General features: G+C 47.6%; 2 protein-coding genes across 2 annotated transcripts in view; one reads left to right on the top strand and one right to left on the bottom strand.

The window, feature by feature from the left end:
* Positions 1–24,266, top strand: part of LOC142291609 (transmembrane protease serine 11D-like) — a 392,225-nt gene that overhangs the window by 231,043 nt on the left and 136,916 nt on the right. The gene's annotated exons all lie outside the window — the stretch shown is intronic.
* RHBDD2 (rhomboid domain containing 2) overlaps positions 7,514–24,266 on the bottom strand; it is a 310,146-nt gene continuing 293,393 nt past the window's right edge. The window contains exon 5 of the transcript XR_012750513.1: positions 7,514–7,961. The gene's annotated coding sequence lies outside the window, so the exon portion shown is untranslated. The remainder of the gene's footprint in view (positions 7,962–24,266) is intronic.

Genomic DNA, 24,266 nt, shown 5'->3' with positions numbered 1-24,266 from the left:
GAAGACAATGAGAAATTGCAAAACCCAAGCAACATCAAAATTCTAGCATTTTACATGCTTTTTTGATGCTGACAACATGCGTTTTGGACCAATTAATTGCATGCGTTTTTGGAAAAATATTAATGGCATGATATGTCCCTTTACACACACACATAGTTCGACAATTATTTTTAAGAAAATCCATAAATAAATGTAATTTTATGCATAATTATTATTACAAACTTATCAATTTAAATTAAAAAAGCCATTTTTTTATTGATATTAATCTGGATATTTGTTATCATTTTTTCCCGTTTTTTTCAGTGTTTGAATGTTTAAACTTTATTTAGTAGTGTCTTTGTATTCAAAACGCATCTGACTTTAAGCAATGAAAAAGCAGGTAAATCGCGCTAGAAACGCGGCTAAAAGGCGGTAAATACGCACGCGTATTTATCGCGTTTTTGTGGTCAAAACCAACTTTGGCAAAAATCATTTCTGCCAGAGGATGCGTTTAGAACTGCAACTACCTCGACGCAAAGTGCGCACATAGCCTTATTCCTCCTTCATGCATCTGAGATTTGTCAGAGGTAAGTGTGAGCGCTGCAACAGACTAAAATAAATTGATTGTGTCATGATCCAGGCCGGCTTTTTCCTGCTGCTGATTACACCCAGCTCTGGCCTGGTCATGTCAGGGGTTAACTTCCATTGCCTCGTTCTGGATCCCAACACGCTATATATTGCCTCTCTACTTAAGGCCCCCTTCACACGTCCGTGAAAATCACGCACGTTTTTCACGGACGTGTCAAAGGTGCGTTTTCCCATCCATGAGCCGTGTTTATGGCACTACATGTGTTCACCGTGATAACACACGGAGAACGAGAACTTTCAACTCACCTGTCCTTGACGTCGCTGTCCGTGGTGCTGATCTTCGGTCTCCGGTCCTGCCAACTCTCCGCTGCTGCTGCTTCCGGCCGCAGTGAAGTGAATATTAAATGAGCAAAATGAGCGGCGGTCAGAAGCAAGTGACAGCAGCGGCAGAGACTGCAGGGCTGGAGAAGGTGAGTAAAGATTTGTTATTTTTTTCTCTGACACGTGAGTTTTCTCTGGCGCGTGTCACACGGGAACCGCATCCACACTACATCCGTGTGGTCTGTATGCGGGCTGTGTGACACCCGTGATGCCGGAGAAAACGTGGACATGTCTATGTGTGGAACACACAGACACACGTATGCTCCACATGTACACACGTTCCATAGCAAAACACGCACGTGTGCGCAGACCCCTTTGTTTTTATTGGGTCTACGTGTACACGTGTCTCCGGTACGTGCAAGAACGGACCTAACACGTACCGGAAACACGTGCGTGTGAAGGAGGCCTAAGGCTCACTGCCAGTGATATTTCTGCCTTGCAGCTTGTATACTGGTTCTGGTGAGTTTTCCCTATCTATAGTTTAGTTCTGGACCCGGACTTGACCTTAAGGCTGTGTGCGCACGTTGTGTCCAGTACCTTGCAGAAATGAACGCGTCCTCTGGCAGAATCTGTCATTGTCAAATTTGGTTTTGACCACATAAACGCAGGAATATGCATGCGTTTTTATAGCGTTTTTGCCGCATTTTACATGCATTTTCAGTGCTTAAATTGAGATGCGTTTTCAATACAAATACACAACTAAATAAAGTTTGAACATTGAAACAGTAGGAAAAAAAATGAAAAGAAAAAAAAGACCTTTAAATCATACACTATAATGATAATTTACTGCAAATGATTATTGAAATTTAATAATTATGTTCAAAATAAAGTAAAAGTATTGTTTGACTCATTTTTTAAAGTCGGGTTGCATGTGAGGGCAAATGGAAACCTCTTGACCTCACTATAATGCCAAAAATGCATGCTTTCATTTTGACAAAAAAAGCATGCGTTTAACATCAAACAAGCATGTAAGATGCTAGAAATTTCTTTTAGGATGCGTTTTGATCATTCTCATTGACTTCAATGTTACCAAAACGCTGCCAAAACGCTCAAAACAATTGACATGTTGCTTCTTCAAACGCAAAGATTTTGACAAATTTTTGTCACAAAAAAACGCAGCGTTTCTGAACGCATAGCGTGCACACTATATGCCTATTTCCCATAGACTTTGCTTGGAAATCAAAATGCATGCATTTTTGCATTAAAACGCTGCAGTTCAAAACGCTGTGGAAACGCATGAAAAAACGCAATGTGCGTACATAGCCTAATAGTCACTAACTGGGCAGTTCAGGTCTCAGCCTCCATACAGCCAGCCATAAACAGAACACTTCCAGGGGACGGTGGGTGGACTTTTTTCATTTTTTTTATTGTTTGGTGTACATCCAATAATGCTGTTGTTACCCCCAGTACGAGCCGTTCAAACACTCCACATGCAGGGTGTCACACATGACTGCATCCATCTTCCAGGTGCAGGATTATCTCCTTCTTGGCCTTCTAACACAACCCACACACAGGTACATACACCAGCAACAAAAGCCTAATCACCCCCCAGGACAATAGGGACACACCAGTGGGCGGGGCCAGGCAGATGGTGACGCCCACCTAGGTGTCCTTAGGTGTTAAGGGGAGGGAACAACAGTTGAGTGGAGGAGTTGAGGAGACAGTGGAAGTGAGAGCAGTGAAGTGGTAGTCGGGGGTTGTAGCTTCCGGACTACCGGACTATCTGAGCTGACTAGGTGGCACACGGCAGAGTAGGGCCACAGGCGACGGAGATCCGGTCGCGAAAGACCTTAAGTGGACCGGGGCAAGGTTCTAGCCCGCCGGTGCCGACAGCGGGGATCCGATCCGGAAGTCGTGCACAGTAGGGGTACCTGGACCCTAGGATGAGGACAGCTGCAAGCCCCTCTCCAATTAACCAGCATGGGACAAGATTCCAAGTCTTGTCCCACTACCAGCCCAGATAGAGCGAGACGGAAGCCCAATGCGGGGGATAGGGCGTCTGCAAGTGCCTGCAAATATCCCAAGGGTCAGCTCTTGCGGGCCACAGCTCCCAAAGAAAAGTCATCGGGAGCGGACCCCGTCTCATGCGGACTAGTCAACACACAAGACAACAATACCAAGGTGCAAGACGAAGGGCCCCTGTTCTGTCCACCATTGTGTGGGACAGGAGCACACCCCTCCGGAGGCTACCGGTTTTCGGCAGTTGGTTTACTATCTGGACTCTGTGTGATTTTATTCAAAACAGGGAATACACCGGTATCATCCAGTCCAGCCTGTAAACTGTGCCCCATCACTCCACCTACACCTGGGCCCCAGGACGACACCTCCCCTACCCGTGGAGGGGATACCATCCTGCAGCCCCGCTCCATCAGCCCCGGACACCCCATACCAAGGCAGCAGCGGTGTCACCAACAATCACCGCAACCCACGGGTGGCATCACTGACAAACTCTCCCCTGTAAATAACCCCTTTATTTCACTTGTGGGCGACGGACGGCTGTGCGAGCCCGGGTCCGGCTGCAACTCGAGCCACAGCAACCGCCCGGCTCCGAGCGTTTCGAACAGCCCCCCCTGCCGTGGTCTGTCCCCCACCTGCAACAAAACTTGGCGTCACGAATAGGATACTTACCCCATCCACTAGGTGAAGTGTGCCTTTCCTGGACTATTAACCCTTGAAATGCTCAAATTTTTCGGACCGTCTCCATCTTACCCGCCATTTTGGCGCCAAAAACGACAACCTCACCATCTTCATCCCCGAAAAGAGCATGCGTCAGAAGCTCCGCCCACCTTCCTGTGAACGGAGCCAGAACCCAGTGACCTGAGGAGCAGGAAGCAGCAAAGGACAGTGGGTCCTGCGAGACTGCTGTTGAAAACCAAGGGGGAAACACAGGAAAGATGTCGGTCCCTGATAGTAATCGCGGAGCCGCGCCTCCCCTGGCAGCGCAGGATGACAGAGAAGCAGCAGGCCCCGCTCCGGTCGCAAAAGCGGCGGAGCCGGCGGCCACGCAGATCATGCCGCCTCCCCCGTCCACGACAGCCGCTGCCGCTGAGACACTGCCTGTAACACCAGCAGTGGGACCCTCAGCCCCCAAGGAGAACGACCGTCCTGTAGATGACGATCAAGTCGTCCTGGTTCCTGAGGCCTCAGACACAGAAGAGACGGACTCGGGCTCCAGTACACCAGAAGCAGCCTGGGTCCCACATTACGGAGGGAACGGTTACCGAGTCTCCCTGTCAGCACGATCGGTGCCGGAGCTAGTAATGCTGGAAGTGGGGGAAGAACCTACCTCAGATGATGAGACTCCAGCTGGGCCTGTTCAAGTTGTGGTGCCCATGTGCCGTCGCTGTGGCCAGCCAGGGCACTTTGCCAGAATATGCACAAGAGGTGCCTGACGCTAAGGGGACCGGAACCTGTAAGTTCATTTACAAGTTGAAAGTTTTAAAAAAAAAAAAAAAAGTTTAAAGAATGACTGATGGACTGTAACCCTTGTTGAACGTCCTCGTGCTCCGTGAGGAGGCCATCTGGACCCCAGGTGGAAGGTGGCAGGAGAGTTAAAGTTAAAGAGGCACTATTCTTGATGAATCTTTTTACCCTGTCAGTTAAAGATAAAAAAAGGCAATCAGGGTCCGGAGCAGTGTGCCACGAGGAGGTGGTACCAGGGGCCCTTGGTGGAGGATGGTGCAGAAGTTACCCGGTTAGAAGCTGAAGAAAGGAAGGCAGCTACACCCATTACCGCAGGCAACGAGGGAGTTCCAGGACAGTGCGGCACTGTGAGTGAAGGTGGCACTGGGGATCCGTGTTGTTTGGGTGGCGGGTTGTGAGGGGAGAAAAGCTGCAACGGGAGACTGCCCCGGCAGCAGTAGTAAAACATTGTTATGGACCATGGCCTCGAGTTTGGCAGAGGCCACCCAAAGACTTTCTTGGGTTATTGTATATATCCCATATTTGCCTTCTTGCTTCTCTAACTACCAGGACTGTGACACCCACTGGCGAGGACTGGTTGGAGGAAGGGCCTGCAGTAGAGTCGGCCAAGGCCCAGTCACTAACAAAATAGGTGGCTAACCTCCAGGCCAGAGGGTTCTGGACTTTAGGACTCTTTGGGGTGGACTGGTGGGAAAGGGACTGCTATGCAACGTTCAAGTAATGTGCCTCCCTGTAAAGGGATGAAATGTTTAAAGTTTTATAGAATGTTATGCTTTTACCTTTTTACATTTTACAGAAGCAGTTAAAATAAAAACCGGTGCCGGACAGCCCGAGGACGGGCTGTGTTCTACCAAGGGGGAGTGTGTCGCCCTGACAAAATCAGGGTGTCACAGATGACTGCATCGATCTTCCAGGTGCAGGATTCTCTCCTTCTTGGCCTTCTAACACAACCCACACACAGGTACATACACCAGCCACAAACAGCTAGTCACCCCCCCAGGACAATAGGGACACACCAGTGGGCAGGGCCAGGCAGATGGTGACACCCACCTAAGGGTCCTAAGGTGTCAAGGGGAGGGAACAACAGTTGAGTGGAGGAGTTGAGGAGACAGTGGAAGTGAGAGCAGTGAAGTGGTATTCGGGGGTTGTAGCTTCCGGACTACCTGAGCTGACTAAGTGGCAGACGGCAGAGCAGGGCCACAGGCAACGGAAATCCGGTCGCAGGAGACCTTAAGTGGACCGGGGCAGGGTTGTAGCCCGCCGGTGCCGACAGCGGAGATCCGGTCCGGAGTCTCTGCACAGTAGGGGTACCTGGACCCTAGGGCGAGGACAGCTGCAAGCCTCTCTCCAAAATTAACCAGCATGGGACAAGATTCCAAGTCTTGTCCCAGTACCAGCCCAGATAGAGCGAGACGGAAGCCCAACGTGGGGGATAGGGCATCTGCAAGTGCCTGCAAAAATCACAAGGGTCAGCTCTTGCGGGCCACAGCTCCCACGGAAAAGTCATCGGGAGCGGACTTACCCCGTTTCATGCGGACTAGTCAACACACAAGGCAACAATACCAAGGTGCAGGAGGAAGGGCCCCTGTTCTATCCACCAGTGTGTGGGACCCGAGTACACCCCTCCGGAGGCTACAGGTTTTCAGCAGTTGGTTTACTATCTGGACTCTGTGTGATTTTATTAAAAACAGGGAGTACACCGGTATCATCTAGTCCAGCCCTGCAGACTGCGTCCCAGCACTCCACCTACACCTGGGCCCCGGGACAACACCTCCCCTACCCGTGGAGGGGATACCATCCTGCTGCCCCGCTCCATCAGCCCCGGACATCCCATGCCAAGGCAGCGGTGGTGTCACCAACAATCACCGCAACCCACGGGTGGCGTCACTGACAAACTCTCCCCTGTAAATAACCTCTTTATTTCACTTGTGGGCGACGGACGGCTGCGCAAGCCTGGGTCCGGCTGCCACTCGAGCCACAGCAACCGGCCGGATCCGAGCGTCTCGAGCAGCCCCCCCTGCAGTGGTCTAACCCCCGCCTGAAACAGCTTGCACTGGGCTGAGCACAGCGATTGCTAAAGCGAGTGGTCAGCATATGTAAAGAACCCGAACTCCAACACTGTTTTTGCTGTAAAGTCTGTGTTCAGTACGAACAGTGAGCTTTACTTTTCAGGTTCGCTCATCTCTAATCAGGACTAGTTTAGTACCAGGTAGAAAGTCGTCCTATTTCCCATACTTTCGAGCCTTCTTAAGGCTTGTGACTGACATCCTGGATGGCCCTTTACCTCCAGAGTTCAGTGGTGTGCTGTTTCTAGACATGGTGCAAGACTCTGCTGGCCCCACTTCTTTACTTGCCATAATCAAAAAGGCAAGGCAGAAAAAGAAAAAACTTTGCCACTAGATAGTTCTCTCAGTGAAGGATGTTATAGGAACTCCTGTTAATCCCAGAGGCATCTGCTTCTGGACTATAAAATATCCACAGCTGTTTAGCTATATATTCCCTTAGAGCACTTTATAGTCAGAAAAATAAGGTACATTGTGTTTTAAAAACTGCATAGTAATTCAGTCATATTTGATGTGATAGTTCACTATTCCTCTAGTGCATAGAAAACAATTCTACAGACGTGCCATGCTGCACTACTTTCATCAGGCTATGTCCGCACGTTGCTTTTTACCTGCTTTTTTGCTGCTTTTTCAACTGCAGCGTTTAATGCCAAAATGGTTGTGTTCTGCTTTTCAAGCAAAGTCTATGGGAATTTGGGTTTCTAGACCGCACTATGCTGTTCAAACTGCAGCCTTTTTGTTGCAGAACTTTGGTCAAAAACTCAGCTTTGCAGTGCAAAACCCAAATGGCAAAAACAATTTTGCACTGCAAAGTTCTGCAACAAAAAGGCTGCAGTTTGAACTGCATAGTGCGGACAAGAAACCCAAATTCCCATAGACTTTGCTTGAAAAGCAGAACACAACCATTTTGGCATTAAACGCTGCAGTTGAAAAAGCAGCAAAAAAGCAGGTAAAAAGCAGGTAAAAAGCAACGTGCGGACATAGCCTAACCCATTCAGAAATCTCAGGAAATCGTCCCAAGACGACCATCTTTTCACACTGGTTGGACAAACCTAGATTCATTAATAATTTATACATAGCATTTCTCTACAAAAGTCGAGTGTAAAAGCTTTTATAACAAGAACAAATAGCTGAAAAATCTATCAGAATTACATTTTCAAGATACATTGGCGATATGGCTCCTGGAATCTGTCCAGCTCGCCTCACATGCATATTGGGATCTGTATCCCACAAGTACTGAAAATGGAGATCATTAAGTTGCATAAGGGGCAATACATATATAGTTTTATATCACAATGTTTTTAATTAAAATAATGCAGCTAGTCCATCAGATGCCTTACACTGAACTGTATCCTTACCACATATGGTGCAATACATGGCATCCAATATATAACAGTAAAAGGTCACAAAAGAGTCAAATGTGGGTCAATATACCCAGGATGTCTTGAAGAGTCATTCAACCTAGAAATGACTGAAGAAAGGAAAAACACTGTTTCTTTTTACTGTGGAGCAAGCTCATAAACAAGACTCTTATACACTTAACTGGGTTCACACATAGCGACAACGACGTCGCTGTTACGTCACCATGTTCTGTGACGCAACAGCGACCTTCTAAGTCGCTGTTATGATCGCTGCTAATCTGTCAAACAGCAGAAGCAGCAGCGATCATAACGACATGCGTCGCTGTGCTACATGTGCAGAGAGCAGGGAGCCGCGCACACTCCTTAGCGCTGGCTCCCTGCTCTCCTAGCTAGAGTACACATCGGGATAATTACCCGATGTGTACTGCAGCTACATGTGCAGAGAGCAGGGAGCCGGCACTGGCAGCGAGAGCGGCGGACGCTGGTAACGAAGGTAAATATCGGGTAACCAAGGAAAGGTCTTCCCTTGGTTACCCGATGTTTACCCTGGTTACAGCTTACCGCAGCTGCCAGATGCCGGCTCCTGCTCCCTGCTTGCTTCATTTCGTCGCTCTCTTGCTGTCATACACAGCGATGTGTGCGTCACAGCGGGAGAGCGACAACCAAAAAATGAAGCTGGACATTCAGCAACGAACGGCGACCTCACAGCAGGGGCCAGGTCGTTGCTGGATGTCACACACAGCGACAGCGACGGGACGTCGCTGCAATGTCACAGAAAATGGTGGCGTAGCAGCGACGTCGTTGTCGTCGTCGCTGTATGTGACACCACCCTTAGGCTGTGTGCACACTTTGCGTTGAGTTACTTGCAGTTGTAAACGCATCCTCTGGCAGAAATTGTCTTTGTCAAATTTGTTTTTCACCACAAAAATGCTAAAAATACGCATGCATTTTTACCGCGTTTTGGCTGCGTTTTTACCACGTTTTACATGCTTTTTCATTGCTTAAAGTCAGATGCGTTTTCAATACAAATACAATACTAAATAAAGTTTAAACATTCAAACACTATGAAAAAAGGGAAAAAAATGATAACAAAAATCATGCTGAAAATCATACACAATATAGTTTATTTTATTAAAATGCTAACTGTGATCTAATAGTTATGTTTCAAATAACGTTAAATTATTGATTTTCATTAATTTAATTGTCGGACTATGTGTGTGTGTGTGTAAAGGGACATATCATGCCCTTAATATAATGTCAAAAACGTATGCTTTCTGCATCAAAAAAGCATGTAAAACGCTAGGATTTTGATTTAGGATGCGATTTGCAACTTCTCATTGACTCTAATGTTAACAAAACGCTGCCAAAATGGCAAAAACAATTGACATGTTGCTTCTTTAAATGCAGAGATTTTGACAAATTTTCTGCAACTAAAATGCTGCGTTTTTAACAGCATTGTGCGCACAAGAAAGCCCCATTTCCCATAGACTTTGCTTGAAAATCAAAATGCATGCATTTTGGCATTAAAACGCTGCCGTTGAAAACGCTGTGGAAACGCATGAAAAAAAGCAAAGTGCACACACAGCCTTAAGGGCCATTTACACGCTGCGACATCGCTAACGATATATAGTCGGGGTCACGGTGTTTGTGACGTACATCCGGCGTCGCTAGCGATGTTGCAGCGTGTAACACGTATGAGCGACCTTAAACGATCGCAAAAGAGGCAAAAATCGTTGGTATGTGAGATGTCGTTCACTTACCAAAAATCGTTGCCTATTCAGTAGTGAGGTTGTTTGTCGTACCTGCGGCAGCACACATCGCTATGTGTGACACCGCAGGAACGAGCAACAACCTCGTACCTGCGGCCGGCCGCAATTAGAAAGGAAGGAGCTGGGCGGGATGTTCGCAGGGAAGGTAAGTCCTTGTGATGGGTGTAAGCGATGTTGTGCGCCACAGGAAGCGATTTGCCCGTGACGCACAACCGACGGGGGCGGGTACGCTCGCTAGAGATATCGGTACCGATATCGCAGAGTGTAAAGTACCCTATAGGCTATGTTCAAACAGGGCTTTTTTGCTGCAAAAAACATGCAAAAATGCTGTGTGAACATAGCCTTATAGAAGCAGTCCCACTTATTAAAGCATAATCAACTCTAGAATAAAATGATGAGTCTGGTGACAGATATGCACTAGGGAAAAAAGACATAACAAAAGGTAAATAGGTAAAGCTGGTGTCACACTAAGCGACAGCGACAACGACGTCGCTGTTACGTCACCATTTTCGGTGACGTAACAGCGACCTTGTAAGTCGCTGTTATGATCGCTGCTTAGCTGTCAAACACAGCAGAAGCAGCGATCATAACGTCGCTGTGCTACATGTGCAGAGAGCAGGGAGCCGCGCTTAGCGCTGGCTCCTTGCTCTCCTAGGTACAGTACACATCGGGTTAATTAACCCGATGTGTGCTGCAGCTACATGTCACAGTGCAGAGAGCAAGGAGCCGCGCGCACTGCTTAGCGCTGGCTCCTTGCTCTCCTTGCTACAGTATACATCGGGTTAATTACCCGATGCATACTGCAGCCACATGTCACAGTGCAGGAGCCGGCACTAGCAGCAAGAGCGGAGGCTGGTAACCAGCGTAAACATCGGGTAACTAGGGAAAGGTCTTCCCTTGGTTACCCGATGTTTACGCTGGTTACAGCTTACCGCAGCTGCCAGTGCCAGCTCCTGATCGCTTCATTTCGTCGCTCTCTCGCTGTCACACACAGCGATGTGTGTGTCACAGCGGGAGAGTGACGACCAAAAAATGAAGCTGGACATTCAGCAACGACCGGCGACCTCACAGCAGGGGCCAGGTCGTTGCTGGATGTCACACACAGCGACAGCGACGGGACGTCGCTGCAACGTCACAGAAAATGGTGACGTAGCAGCGACGTCGTTGTCGTCGTCGTTATGTGTGACACCAGCTTTAGGCACTTAAGAATTGACCCCATGATAACATATGTAAACAGGCACCACTGTGGCCTTGCAATCGTCTTTGCCGTTATTAAATGTGCCCTCTATTTACTGTGTCTGGACCTGCTGTAGTTCTGGTTGATAAGAGGAGACCCCCAAGTCTTTTTGGGAATGCAAGTCCGTATGTGTTAAAGAAACATTAGCATCGTTACTATGTGTGTGTACTTCCGGGTAGCCATGTCTATACAGTTGTCCAGAAGCTGCTCCTGTTGGGTACACCGAGGCACCAGCAGGCGGCCATGTTCCGGTTGGCTTCATGTGATGATATGGAGAGTAGGTATCAGGAAGGCTTTGAGGTGGCGTATAGTACTGCTGGGTTGGGTAAGATCCAGGAAGTGGGTTGATCCTTTAAAAGGTAAGTGAGAAGAGAAATAAAGAAAACATTAGAAATAACAGATAAAAATGTCATAAGAGATTACTAGAAAACGATGAGCGGAAATTGAAGCATATCAAACTCGGGTGGAGGGGAGAGAGCTGGCAGCTGAGACCTCCACCAATCCCATAAATATGCCAAATTGTGCGGCCAGCTCTCCACATGGTCCAGAACAAAACTAGCTCATTGGCACATGCTAGAGATCCATGAGCTGTCATACTCCATATGGGTTCATTAATAATAACAGCAAATAAAAAACAATAATAATGTTGTTAGTAACCAAAAACTAGGATATTTAATAAGCCATTAGTTACAATAGCACCTCAATATTTTTGCATATATTGCCAACTCATTAGCAATATTCCAGCAGTATAATTTTTTTTTTATCAGCCCTGCTCAGTTGCCCCTATACATTTGCTCTCTTATAAAAGGCAATTGGGAGTTGCGTTATGTGATCTCCAGTCTGACAACCATTCCAGTATATGCTCTCTTGTGTAGACATGATGTCAGTCTCCAATATCCTCAGTAGTGATATGCAAGTGTGGTGCCCCTAAGGCTTCAGTCACCAAAGAGGTACTGCACCTCAGCCAGATGTGTGGTATTCCATCTGGGGTAAGGAGGAGGTCACAACCGGTTCACACAAAAGCACAACACCCAGGCTCAGAAACACCTCATCAGACATGGCAGAGAGCGTGATTATACCCGAAGCCAGTCTAGAGGGAGTCTTAGGAGTGTGAACACAGCAGTACAAAGTGGGAACAAAGTGTGGAGAGAGAAAGAGCAGCAGCGGAGGAGCTAAGTCCCGCGGCCTGGAGCAGGTACCACTCGGCCCAGGCACCAACAGAAAGGATCCTAGAGACCACGGGAGCTAACCTTCGGTGGCCTTGCTCCACACATAATCTATAGGTGTAAGGACTAGGTCACATCACAGGAATTGGTCCCCAGGCTAGAGGAGTATAACCTACGGGATCCGCTAGCAAAACCAACGGCTCAGGTGTCTTCAAGCACTAAAGCTACCACCGCCACAAATTCACTGGAAGGTGACCCTCAAGGACCAATGGGATAGAGCTTCACGCCACCCCACAGGGTTCACGGGCACTGATATAGGGTTCAGTGAGTAAGGATGCAAGGCAGGAGGGCGAAGCAAGCGCAGAGACGACCAGGAAAGAGACATTTAAGAAAGGTGCAACAGACTCGACCTCCGAGCTACCCGGGATCAGCTGGAGCCCATCACGGTGAATCCCAGCACTCCAAGGGTGGTCACTGGCATATCGCGTTATCCAGAAACCTGCTACAGTGAGAAAAAACCTTGAGGCTGCATCCCTGTGTCGCTCTGTTATTCACCTGTGCCTCCTGCCCGGCAGCCTCTGCCATCATAGACTACTACTACCACCCCCATCCACCCTGGGGCCTAGCGCTACCTGTGGGTAGCTGCACCATTAAGCTGCATCACCATCTGTCATGGGGAGCCCCATCTCGCAGCGGCGACACCTAACTTGCCGCATTCCACAGGTGGCGTCACGAATAAACTGTCATCATTCACTTCCTTTATATTAAATGACACCGACGGAGTCACGGAGCCAGGCCACGCCACCACGGCGCCCCAGAGCCAGAACCACCGCCCAGTACTGAGTCACCCCAGGCCTCAGTGAGCGCATCACAAGCACTACTGTGACACCCTGGCCTATCAGGTTGTCACAGGGTATTGTGCAATCTGTCCTTCTGCACAATATCCACCCTCCTTGGTTACGGATCCTGGTCCTTTGAAGTTGCTAACAGCTTATCCAATCAAAATCCTAGGAACACTTTACACTTTATCCACCAGACACACCATTGGGCGGCCTGAAGGGAATAGGGCCGCCCACATGGGGGGTTGGTAAGGGAAAAGTGAAGAAAATGACAGTTGAGCTGAAGTTGGGCTGAAGTTGAGCAAAGGAGAGGAGAGTGAGGAGGTGACTGTCTGAGAGGGAGAGGTCACTGGCCTGGAGCAAGGCTCCTGTAGTTACTAGGTGGCACACATTGGTCTGGGCCTGGTAGGAGCTGGAACCCCGGTCGCAGGGGATGGTGTCAGGGGGCACGGACAGCCGAGGAAGGCAGCCGGTGGCCTTGAGCTATCACCGGGCAGGGGCCAGGACACGACGGGTATGTGGACCCTAGGCCGGAAAGTAGCTTCACACGTTCCGGTAATTTACCCGACGGGGGTGAAGACTTCCCGATTCATCCCCAACCCGCTCCAAAATCGGGGTACTAGCGCACCGATGGGATAGGACATTCCCAATATAGTCCAAAGAAATCCTACGCGTGAACCCTGAGAGCAAGCTCACTCCGTTATCCATACAGGTGAGCGGGACCCGAAGAGTTTTATACCCGAGGGTCCAAACAGAGACAAAGATGCCAAGGACAGGACCACAGGCTAACAGCAACACCAAGGGTACGGACCCAAGCATGCTCCCTACAGGCTGCAGTGGTGCTCAGAATTCTGGTTTACAAGCTGTCGGTGTTATTCCTGGACTGAGTGAGTACACTGAAAACCCCTGCCCCGATCCCCAACGGCACCCAAGCACCAACCATCCAACGAGCCCCAGGACACAAACCCCCTACCCACGGAGGGGTTAAACATCAAGCTACCACACCATCGTCACCGGGCTCCCCAACAGCAGCGGTGGTCCCTCACATTACCACACACCATGGGTGGCATCACAAACTTTCTCATCCCATTGTACATATCCCCCATTTTCCTTTTCATTTGAGTGTCCGCGCGGACCCCCCAGATCCGGAGACCCCTCGAGCCACCGTGGTTCCGGATCCGAGCGGCTCAGCCGCGGGCGTGGGGGCGGTAAACCTTGGGAAAAACTGGCGTCACAAACAGAATACGACCAGGACCCACTTACCTGGGTGACGTGCGTCTTGAAAACCGAAGACCGCGAGTCAAAATTCTGTTTCCCGTCAATTCTGCCATTTTCTGCCATTTTTTTCGTGACAAAACCCCGTCTTCTCCGAGAAAGCTCGCAAAGCCTAAGCCCCGCCCCTCGTCTTCCTGAAGAGGCCGGAACCGGAAGTTCCCAGAGGGCCACGGTCAGCGAGAGAGTGCTGCGAAAAGACCGAGGGGGCGGGCCAGAATGTGTTACTAGCGGAAGTGAAGCAGGGACGCCAGGACTCTGTGACAACGTTCTTGGAAGACGCAGTGGCAAGATGGCGGAGCGAGACTGGTCCCCAGAGCGTGCTGTCCCTGGGACCGCGGCATGGATAGAGGAAGAAACAGAGCAGCTTTGCCGGAGGATGCGGATGCAATTCCTCTTCATTCTGAACCACTAGAGGGAAGAGATGAGGAGCCTGACGGTGGTGGTGCGAGCTCGTGAAATTGAAATCCCATGTGAGGAGAGGGTAAGCGGTTACCCAGTCCCTGCTGATTGCACAAATCCGGCCAAAGCGGCTGAGGGATCCGGACCGTCCCCGCTTGCGGTGAACTCTCCACTACCGACTACCCCATCCTCGGCGGATGCCGAGCTGCCCCCACCAACCCCGGCAGCGGAACCTTCAGTTTGTTTACCAGAGTCTCCAGCTGCAGAGATCCAGAACAAGGTCCTCATTCTAGTCATGGCAGCGGTCACCCAGATACCGGCCAGACCAGACCGGTCGTGACCAGTCACGAACTTTCTCATCCCATTGTACATATCCCCCCCCTTTCCTTTTAATTCAAGTGTATGCGTGGACCCCCCGGATCCAGAGACTCCTCGAGCCACCGCGCCTCCGGATCCGAGCGGCTCAGCCGCTGGCATGGGGGCGGTACACTAAAATGCTTGGTACTCGAATAGAGCAAATCAGAATATGCTCGGATGCACGTTTCGAATAATGAGTATAATGGAAGTCAATGGGAAACTCAGGTGTTTTTCCCGCAGACCATCCCAGGAGGTCTGGGTGGCAGTTAATACGCTAAAATGGAAAAAGTGCTCAAATGTAACGGGAACAGCATGGGAAAGACGCCTGACACATGCCTGACAACAATGTTCCCAGCTGTGTTGTGGAAGTCAGAGTGTTACTTCACTTTCATGGACTGACAATAAAACATACCAAACCAAAAATGACATTCATTTTACATGAAAAAAATGTTAGGAAACAAATACAATTCATTATATAGGAAAGAATACGACAAAAAAAGAAAACAAAAAGTCTCCTTCACCCCTTAGGCTATGTTCACACCTGGCGATATTGCTGCTTTTCTGTACTCTCATTGCTTTCAATGGTGAAAATGCAGCAGTTTTCCATTTCAGCTAGAAAAAAAAAATAAAAAACCAAAAAATAATCGTGTGCATGAAATTGCTTAAATTTCTCAAAAGGCCTGGATTGGCTCCAACTTCTTAACCCCAGAGAATGACATTAGCGGAACATTAAGGCTATGTGCACACGTTGCGTAGTGTCCATGCAATTCTGCAGCGATTTGGCAGTGCATGTGCGCTTCAAATCGCTGCAGAAACACTGCATAATGGATGCAGTGTGTCTGCAGAATGGATGCCGATTTCATGTGCTCTGGATGCTGACTCTCCCATAGACAAAGTTGGAGCAGCATCCAATGCGCATGAAATAAGTGACATGTTGCTTTTTAGAACGCAGCGTTTTGGCAGCATGTAAAACGCTGCGTTCTAAAACGCAACGTGCGGATGGAATTTACACAATCTACATAGATTGTGCTGGGGACGCAGGACGCATGCTTTTACGCTGCGGTGCAGAATGCAGCGTAAAAGCATGTAATTAAGCAACGTGTGCACAAACCCTAAGCCAATTCAAATGTGTTTTTCTTTTCTGGTATATTCCCATGCACATCTTTCCACCAAAAAAAGGGGTATATGGTTCATGGTTTATTATTTTTCTTGTCTTCATACAGCATGTGTGACGCCCTGGACCCCAGGGGTCACAGGTCACTACACACACACACACACACCCTTCCCTGGACAGGTCACACCAGTCAAACTTAAAATCCTTGTTGCCACCCTCGGGGGCCAATGTTCACACCAGGAGGGGCGGAGCCAGGTGCTTGGCGCCACCCACTGAGGAGTTCACAGGCTGGAGGCGGGAAAAAACACAGTAGTCAGTTGGAAGTAGAGTCCAGTTGTGGTCAGCAGTGAAAGAGGAGTGAAAACTGTTGGTGTCTGGGTTGAAACCTGGGCACGTACAGCAGGAGTTGGCGAAGGTCAGCGGAACCGTAGGACCGGGGACGGGCGGTGGCCCGCCGGTACCGAACCGGGGAGCCGATTGGAGCCAAGCACCAGGCAGGGTACTCAGACCCCGACTAGGCTTAAAGCCAACCTCTAGTCAAATTCTCTGATTGCGGTCTGGACCTCAGAGGTTCATTCCCAACCAAGTCCCGATTGAAGGCAACAGCCCAACCAGTACGGATAAGTGCCATCGCCAAGGGCCAGAGATTCAAAGGGCCAGCGTCTGCAGGCAAAGAGGCTCCTCCGGCACATATACGTCGGGGAGTGGACTACCAGTGCCCAGGCATTCGAGTCAACATTCAAACACAGGTGCAGGGAAACAACAGCCATCATCAACCCATCCAGGGAAACACTGCAGTCGGCTGCGGGCCCCGTCCATCCAGCCATTTGGTTTACCAGAGACTTTGTCCATCTGTATCTGAGTGAGTACACCAGTGCCACCCGGCACCACGCTGCGCTGCACCGCGACCCCGCACCCTGCGAGCCCCATCCTACTGGAAAGCAATCAGCCACCGGGCCCCGGGACCAACAGCCCCTACCCACGGAGGGGTCAACACCTAGCTGCTCCCCGCCATCGCTCCCGGGAAACCCGTCACCAGCAGCGGTGGTGCCCACCATCACCACGACCCATGGGTGGCGTCACGAACTCTAGACAAATCCCCAATTCCTCCCCTTTTCACTTGTGGGCGAGGAGCGCTGCTTGAGCCCCAGGTCCGGCCCGCTCAAGCCACCGAGGGGAAGGCACCGGATCCGAGCGCGATCTCCCTGAGCAGCCCCCGCGACGGGGAAACCGGCCCCCGCCCTCGACACATGTCCACTGAGTCATCATGCGGCCCTCACACATTTTTTAGAGGAACAGCTGCCAAACCTCACTGAATTTTAAGAGGGCCATCAGAGGAAATGCGGTGGCCAGAGGGAGAAGGCGGGCAACTGTTCTCAAGAGCAACAACACTCGAAGTATGGTGCTTTTTTTTTTAAAGAAAGTGTGTCCAATAAAAGAACAGTCATTTAAAACCTGTGCCACACCAAAATAAGCAGGAGCCACTATCAGTCTGACCACCACCAACATGCTCAAGCACATGTCATCCACAAACTGCCACTGACACATAGAATTACAATTTTACTCTTATCACACCTCAGGTATTATCAAACAATTAATTTTAAAACAATTAACTAAATATAGTCAATTATAAAAATAATTCATATCATGTCTGATATTCATACCATTGGGTGATCTTGTATAAGACCCGCAACACACATCCGTTTAATTTGTACGTGTGTGGTACGTATTTGCACGTACCGGAGACACGTACACACGGAGACCCATGTTATTCAATGGTAGATGGCACACACACGTAAAATCACACGGAACGTGTGACCGTGTGGTAAGTACGTGTGTGCGCTTTTCTACACGGACGACATGTCCGTTTTTGGCCGGCAGCACGCAGGCACGGACCCGCTTTAGTCTATGGGTCCGTGCCTGCACGTACCGCACACGGAGTATGTCCGTGTTCAGCACGTTTCATGCGTGTGCGTTTTTACACTAGCGATCTTATTTTTTTTTTTAAATTAAAGTCAGTATACTTACCTTTTTTCCTGCTGTTCTCAGTCATACTTACATTGGCGCTCGGTCTTTTCTTCCCCCGGCTCATACCGCTCCCCGATCACCAGCGCGGCGAGGAACAGCTGTGCAGAGATTACCGGCAACAATTACTTTGAATATGCCGGCCGCTCATTAATCAATCTCGTATTCCCTGCTTTCCCTGCCCACCGGCGCCTGTGATTGGTTGCAGTCAGACACGCCCCCCATGCTGAGTGACAGCTGTCTCACTGCACCCAATCACAGCAGCCGGTGGGCGTGTCTATACTGTGCAGTAAAATAAATAAATAATTAAAAAAAACGGCGTGCGGTCCCCCCCAATTTTAATACCAGCCAGATAAAGCCATACGGCTGAAGGCTGGTATTCTCAGGATGGGGAGCCCCACGTTATGGGGAGCCCCCCAGCCTAACAATATCAGTCAGCAGCCGCCCAGAATTGCCGCATACATTAGATGCGACAGTTCTGGGACTGTACCCGGCTCTTCCCGATTTGCCCTGGTGCGTTGGCAAATCAGGGTAATAAGGAGTTATTGGCAGCCCATAGCTGCCAATAAGTCCTAGATTAATCATGTTTTACTCATAGAAAAATCCCCAATTGTGAAAATATTTAATTTTTATTCAAGTAGAAAAATAACACCAAAATGTGCACATAGATATACAATTCAATTGTCTTCTGCCAATTAAATGGCAACCCCTGATCTTGAATATCAAGACCAGGGTTTACAATAAACAAAAAAGACAAATTGATACAATTTAAAATACATAACCAAAATGCTGGTTCACAACAGGACAATAACTATGACCAAACTTAACTTGGTATCTCCTAATGAGACTATGCTGGCACAGCGTGCTTATCTGTAGTCCCAATCAAGGATAAACATCCAGGAGTATCCACATGACGTTTGGAAGATTAGTCCCTTTAGTCAGTATAGTGACTGGAGGACGGGAGCATGCTATCAAGACAGTGTTTACTGTAGTGCTGCTGATCTGCTATCTGGCGCCATGGACCTGCATACCTTAAACTATACTATCTGACAACCTCCTGATGAACCACGTGTTCCAACGTGGGGAAACGCGTCGAGGTGGAGACGTCTTGATTGTGATATAGTTGGCGGTTCACTATACTGACTAAAGGGACTAATCTTCCAAACGTCATGTGGATACTCCTGGATGTTTATCCTTGATTGGGACTACAGATAAGCACGCTGTGCCAGCATAGTCTCATTAGGAGATACCAAGTTAAGTTTGGTCATAGTTATTGTCCTGTTGTGAACCAGCATTTTGGTTATGTATTTTAAATTGTATCAATTTGTCTTTTTTGTTTATTGTAAACCCTGGTCTTGATATTCAAGATCAGGGGTTGCCATTTAATTGGCAGAAGACAATTGAATTGTATATCTATGTGCACATTTTGGTGTTATTTTTCTACTTGAATAAAAATTAAATATTTTCACAATTGGGGATTTTTCTATGAGTAAATCAGAGTAATATCCCCTGGACCTTAGAGGTACTTAAAATTTGATACTAGATTAATCATGTCAGGCGTCTCCCCGAGATACCTTCCATGATTAATCTGTAAATTACAGTAAATAAACACACACACCCGAACAATCCTTTATTAGAAAAAAAAAACACTAACAAATTGCCTTGTTCACCAATTTTATAAGCCCAAAAAAGCCCTCCATGTCCGGCGTACTCCAGGATGGTCCAGCGTCGCTTCCAGCTTTGCTGCATGGAGGTGACCGGAGCTGCAGCAGACACCGCCACTCCTGTCAGCTCCACGCAGCTAATGAAGGGAATAGCGCGATCAGCTGTCAGCATTGGCCGCGAGTAACCTCAGTGCCAGCTTAGCTGATCGCGCTATTCCCTTTATTAGCTGCGTGGAGCTTAAAATTATTTTTTTGATAATACCTGAAGGTTGATAAGAGTAAAATTGTAATTCTATGTGTCAGTGTCAGTTTGAGGTGGGTGGAATTGATTCCTGCCTTTATTCCTGGTGCAGGTGTAGGTGTTGCAATTAGATTATAAGATGCCTGGATTAGTTGTTTAGTTACACACATCGAGGAAGGACGCATGTCCGAAACATGTCTGTGTGTACACAGACTTCAGGCATATCGGGGATGATTGTGTCATGAATTTGTTTTTATCCTTCATGCACCAGTGATTGTTCATCATTTTAAGAGAATTTTGGAATAAAATTGATTTTAGAAGAGCGGACGCTGGAGAATTTTCCTTATATTACTGGTGCTGGAGTCTCACTGAATCCGTGACGGCTACTTTTCTAATAGGACTGGTGAGCTGACTTAAACCCATTTTTTTCATTGTTCACCTTTGTTTTTTTTCTGGTCATCCTCCTACAATACAGTGCCTACAAGTAGTATTCAACCCCCTGCAGATTTAGCAGGTTTGATAAGATGCAAATAAGTTAGAGCCTGCAAACTTCAAACAAGAGCAGGATTTATTAACAGATGCATAAATCTTACAAACCAACAAGTTATGTTGCTCAGTTAAATTTTAATAAATTTTCAACATAAAAGTGTGGGTCAATTATTACTCAACCCCTAGGTTTAATATTTTGTGGAATAACCCTTGTTTGCAATTACAGCTAATAATTGTCTTTTATAAGACCTGATCAGGCCGGCACAGGTCTCTGGAGTTATCTTGACCCACTCCTCCATGCAGATCTTCTCCAAGTTATCTAGGTTCTTTGGGTGTCTCATGTGGACTTTAATCTTGAGCTCCTTCCACAAGTTTTCAATTGGGTTAAGGTCAGGAGACTGACTAGGCCACTGCAACACCTTGATTTTTTCCCTCTTGAACCAGGCCTTGGTTTTCTTGGCTGTGTGCTTTGGGTCGTAGTCTTGTTGGAAGATGAAATGACGACCCATCTTAAGATCCTTGATGGAGGCGCGGAGGTTCTTGGCCAAAATCTCCAGGTAGGCCGTGCTATCCATCTTCCCATGGATGCGGACCAGATGGCCAGGCCCCTTGGCTGAGAAACAGCCCCACAGCATGATGCTGCCACCACCATGCTTGACTGTGGGGATGGTATTCTTGGGGTCGTATGCAGTGCCATCCAGTCTCCACACGTCACGTGTGTGGTTGGCACCAAAGATCTCGATCTTGGTCTCATCAGACCAGAGAACTTTGAACCAGTCTGTCTCAGAGTCCTCCAAGTGATCATGAGCAAACTGTAGACGAGCCTTGACATGACGCTTTGAAAGTAAAGGTACCTTACGGGCTCGTCTGGAACGGAGACCATTGCAGTGGAGTACGTTACTTATGGTATTGACTGAAACCAATGTCCCCACTGCCATGAGATCTTCCCGGAGCTCCTTCCTTGTTGTCCTTGGGTTAGCCTTGCCTCTTCGGACAAGCCTGGCCTCGGCACGGGTGGAAACTTTCAAAGGCTGTCCAGGCCGTAGAAGGCTAACAGTAGTTCCATAAGCCTTCCACTTCCGGATGATGCTCCCAATAGTGGAGACAGGTAGGCCCAACTCCTTGGAAAGGGTTTTGTTTGTACCCCTTGCCAGCCTTGTGACCCTCCACGATCTTGTCTCTGATGGCCTTGGAATGCTCCTTTGTCTTTCCCATGTTGACCAAGTATGAGTGCTGTTCACAAGTTTGGGGAGGGTCTTAATTAGTCAGAAAAGGCTGGAAAAAAGAGATAATTAATCCAAACATGTGAAGCTCATTGTTCTTTGTGCCTGAAATACTTCTTAATACTTTAGGGGAACCAAACAGAATTCTGGTGGTTTGATGGGTTGAATAATAAATGACCCTCTGAATAAACTTTTCACAATTATAAAAAAAAAAAAAAAAAAAAGGAAGAACATTCTTTTTTGCTGCAGTGCATTTCACACTTCCAGGCTGATCTACAGTCCAAATGTCACAATGCCAAGTTAATTCCGAACGTGTAAACCTGCTAAATCTGCAGGGGGTTGAATAATACTTGTAGGCACTGTATATCAGCAGGGATATCAGGTTGCCCTCCCAAAATTAAATTTTTCAGGGCTACATTTTTTAATTTAAAAAAAAAAAAACATACAGTTTGCAGGCGGGAGCACAACCATCACAGTCATCCATGAGACCTACAGTTGAAACCAGAAGTTTACATACACTACCTAAAAAGATACATACGCATGTTTTTCTCACTATCTGACCTGAAATCAGAATAAAACTTTTTCTGTTTTAGGTCAATTAGAAACCAACATTATTTATATTTGCCAAATGCCAGAATTATGAGAAAGCGAAAAAATTTTAAGGCATTTGTATTACTTTCTGCAAAGTCAAAAGTATACATACACTCAGAGTACTATGCTTTTAAACAATATGGAACAGCCCATATGATGATGTTATGTCTTTGTAAGCTTCTGATAGGTTTGTTGGCAACATCAGAGTTATTTTAAGATACACCTGTGGATGTATTTTAATACACACTTGTAACACACTGCTTCTTTGTGTAGCATCATGGGAAAGTAAAAAGAAATCAGCCAAGATCTCAGGAAGAGAATTGTGGACTTGTACAAGTCTGGTTCATCCTTGGTTGCAACTTCTAGATACCTGAAGGTGCCTCGTTCATCTGTACAAACCATTAGATGCAAGTACAAACAAGATGGGAATGTTCAGCTATCATACCGCTCAGGAAGGAGACAGGTTCTGTGTACCATAAATGAACGTGTTTTGGTCAGACATATGCATATCAACCCAGGAACAAAAGTAAAAGGCCTTGTGAAGATGTTGGTGGAAGTTGGTATGTATATGTTTCTTTTTAGATAGTGTATGTAAACTTCTGGTTTCAACTGATGTGATGTATATGCCGCAGCCCCAGCATCTCCTATGTGATGTTTATGCTGCAGCCCCAGCATAGAAAAGACACTGAAAATAGAAACAGGCACTGAAAAATATTAGACATGGACATTTTAAAGAAGACTCAATACATAAAAATGAATGAAATCCTATAGAGTGTACACAGTCGTGTGAAAACATAAATCCTTATTTAAATATCAACCAAAAACTGAAAGAAAAAAAAACATGAAAACTACAGGGAGCCACTAGGTGGCACCAACGTGTAAGTGGCAAGCAGGTGGCCCAAATGTTACGTTAACATTTTTGTATAATAATGCTCAAGACATTCTATTCTATCTATATTCATATATAAAGTGCTGAGTGCAAAGTCAAAGTAGCAGGAGAATAAATGGAATAGGAGCAGGTACATACAATTTAGATAAAATAAGGTTCTAGAGAGAATCACATAGAGAATATGTTAAAGTTTCTCCCCAACAATGTATGCAAATAAGGTGCTTAATGCAAAAGAGCATCCCTGGTAAGGAATTGCACACAGATAAATAGATCTAATATATAAAGCTGAGTGTATGAGTGTATGTCTGTATGTGTGTATGTCTGTATGACCGCTAAAGGAATCCGCACCGTCGCATTTACAATCACGAAATTTTGCACAGACACTCTATGTGACTCAGGGAACGTCATAGACTATGTTTGGGTGGGAAAATGTAACCCTGCGCTTTACAGCTACTGTCCAAAAATTCTGCCTACATTAAACTGAATGGACGTGGGAGCTATAGGTTATTAATAGCAACTGTCAGTGGTTGCTATAGGAACAAAATAAACTGTTAGAATAACAAGCTTGTGTATGAGGTAATATGATGTCGGTGGGGAGACGGATAGAGAGAGAAAGAAAAAGACACAGACAGACAGAGACAAAGACAGAGACAGATGGGAAAAGAGACAGAGAGATAGTGGGACAGACGTGGAAAGAGGCAGACATAAACAGACGGGGAAAGAGAAAGACGGGGAAAGAGACAGACGGGGAAAGAGACAGACTGGGAAATAGACAGACCGGGAAAGAGACAGACGGGGAAGGAGACAGACGGGGAAAGAGACAGACGGGGAAAGAGACAGACGGGGAAAGAAACAGACCGGGAAAGAGACAGACGGGGAAAAGACAGGCCAGGAAAGAGACAGACCGGGAAAGAGACAGACCGGGAAAGAGACAGACCGGGAAAGAGAGAGACCAGGAAAGAGACAGGCGGGGAAAGAGATAGACCGGGAAAGAGACAGACGGGGAAAGAGACAGATGGGGAAAGAGACAGATGGGGAAAGAGACAGACAGACAGCGACACACATACAGAGACTGGGGAAAGAGACAGACGGGGAAAGAGACAGACCGAGAAAGAGACAAACGGGGAAAAGACAGGCCAGGAAAGAGACAGACCGGGAAAGAGACAGACCGGGAAAGAGACAGACCAGGAAAG

This window comes from Anomaloglossus baeobatrachus, chromosome 2 (genome assembly GCF_048569485.1).
Source record: "Anomaloglossus baeobatrachus isolate aAnoBae1 chromosome 2, aAnoBae1.hap1, whole genome shotgun sequence".
NCBI classification, from domain to species: Eukaryota; Metazoa; Chordata; class Amphibia; order Anura; family Aromobatidae; genus Anomaloglossus; species Anomaloglossus baeobatrachus.
The sequence above is the reverse complement of the archived record's forward strand: the minus strand, read 5'-3'. Positions and strand labels throughout refer to the sequence as shown.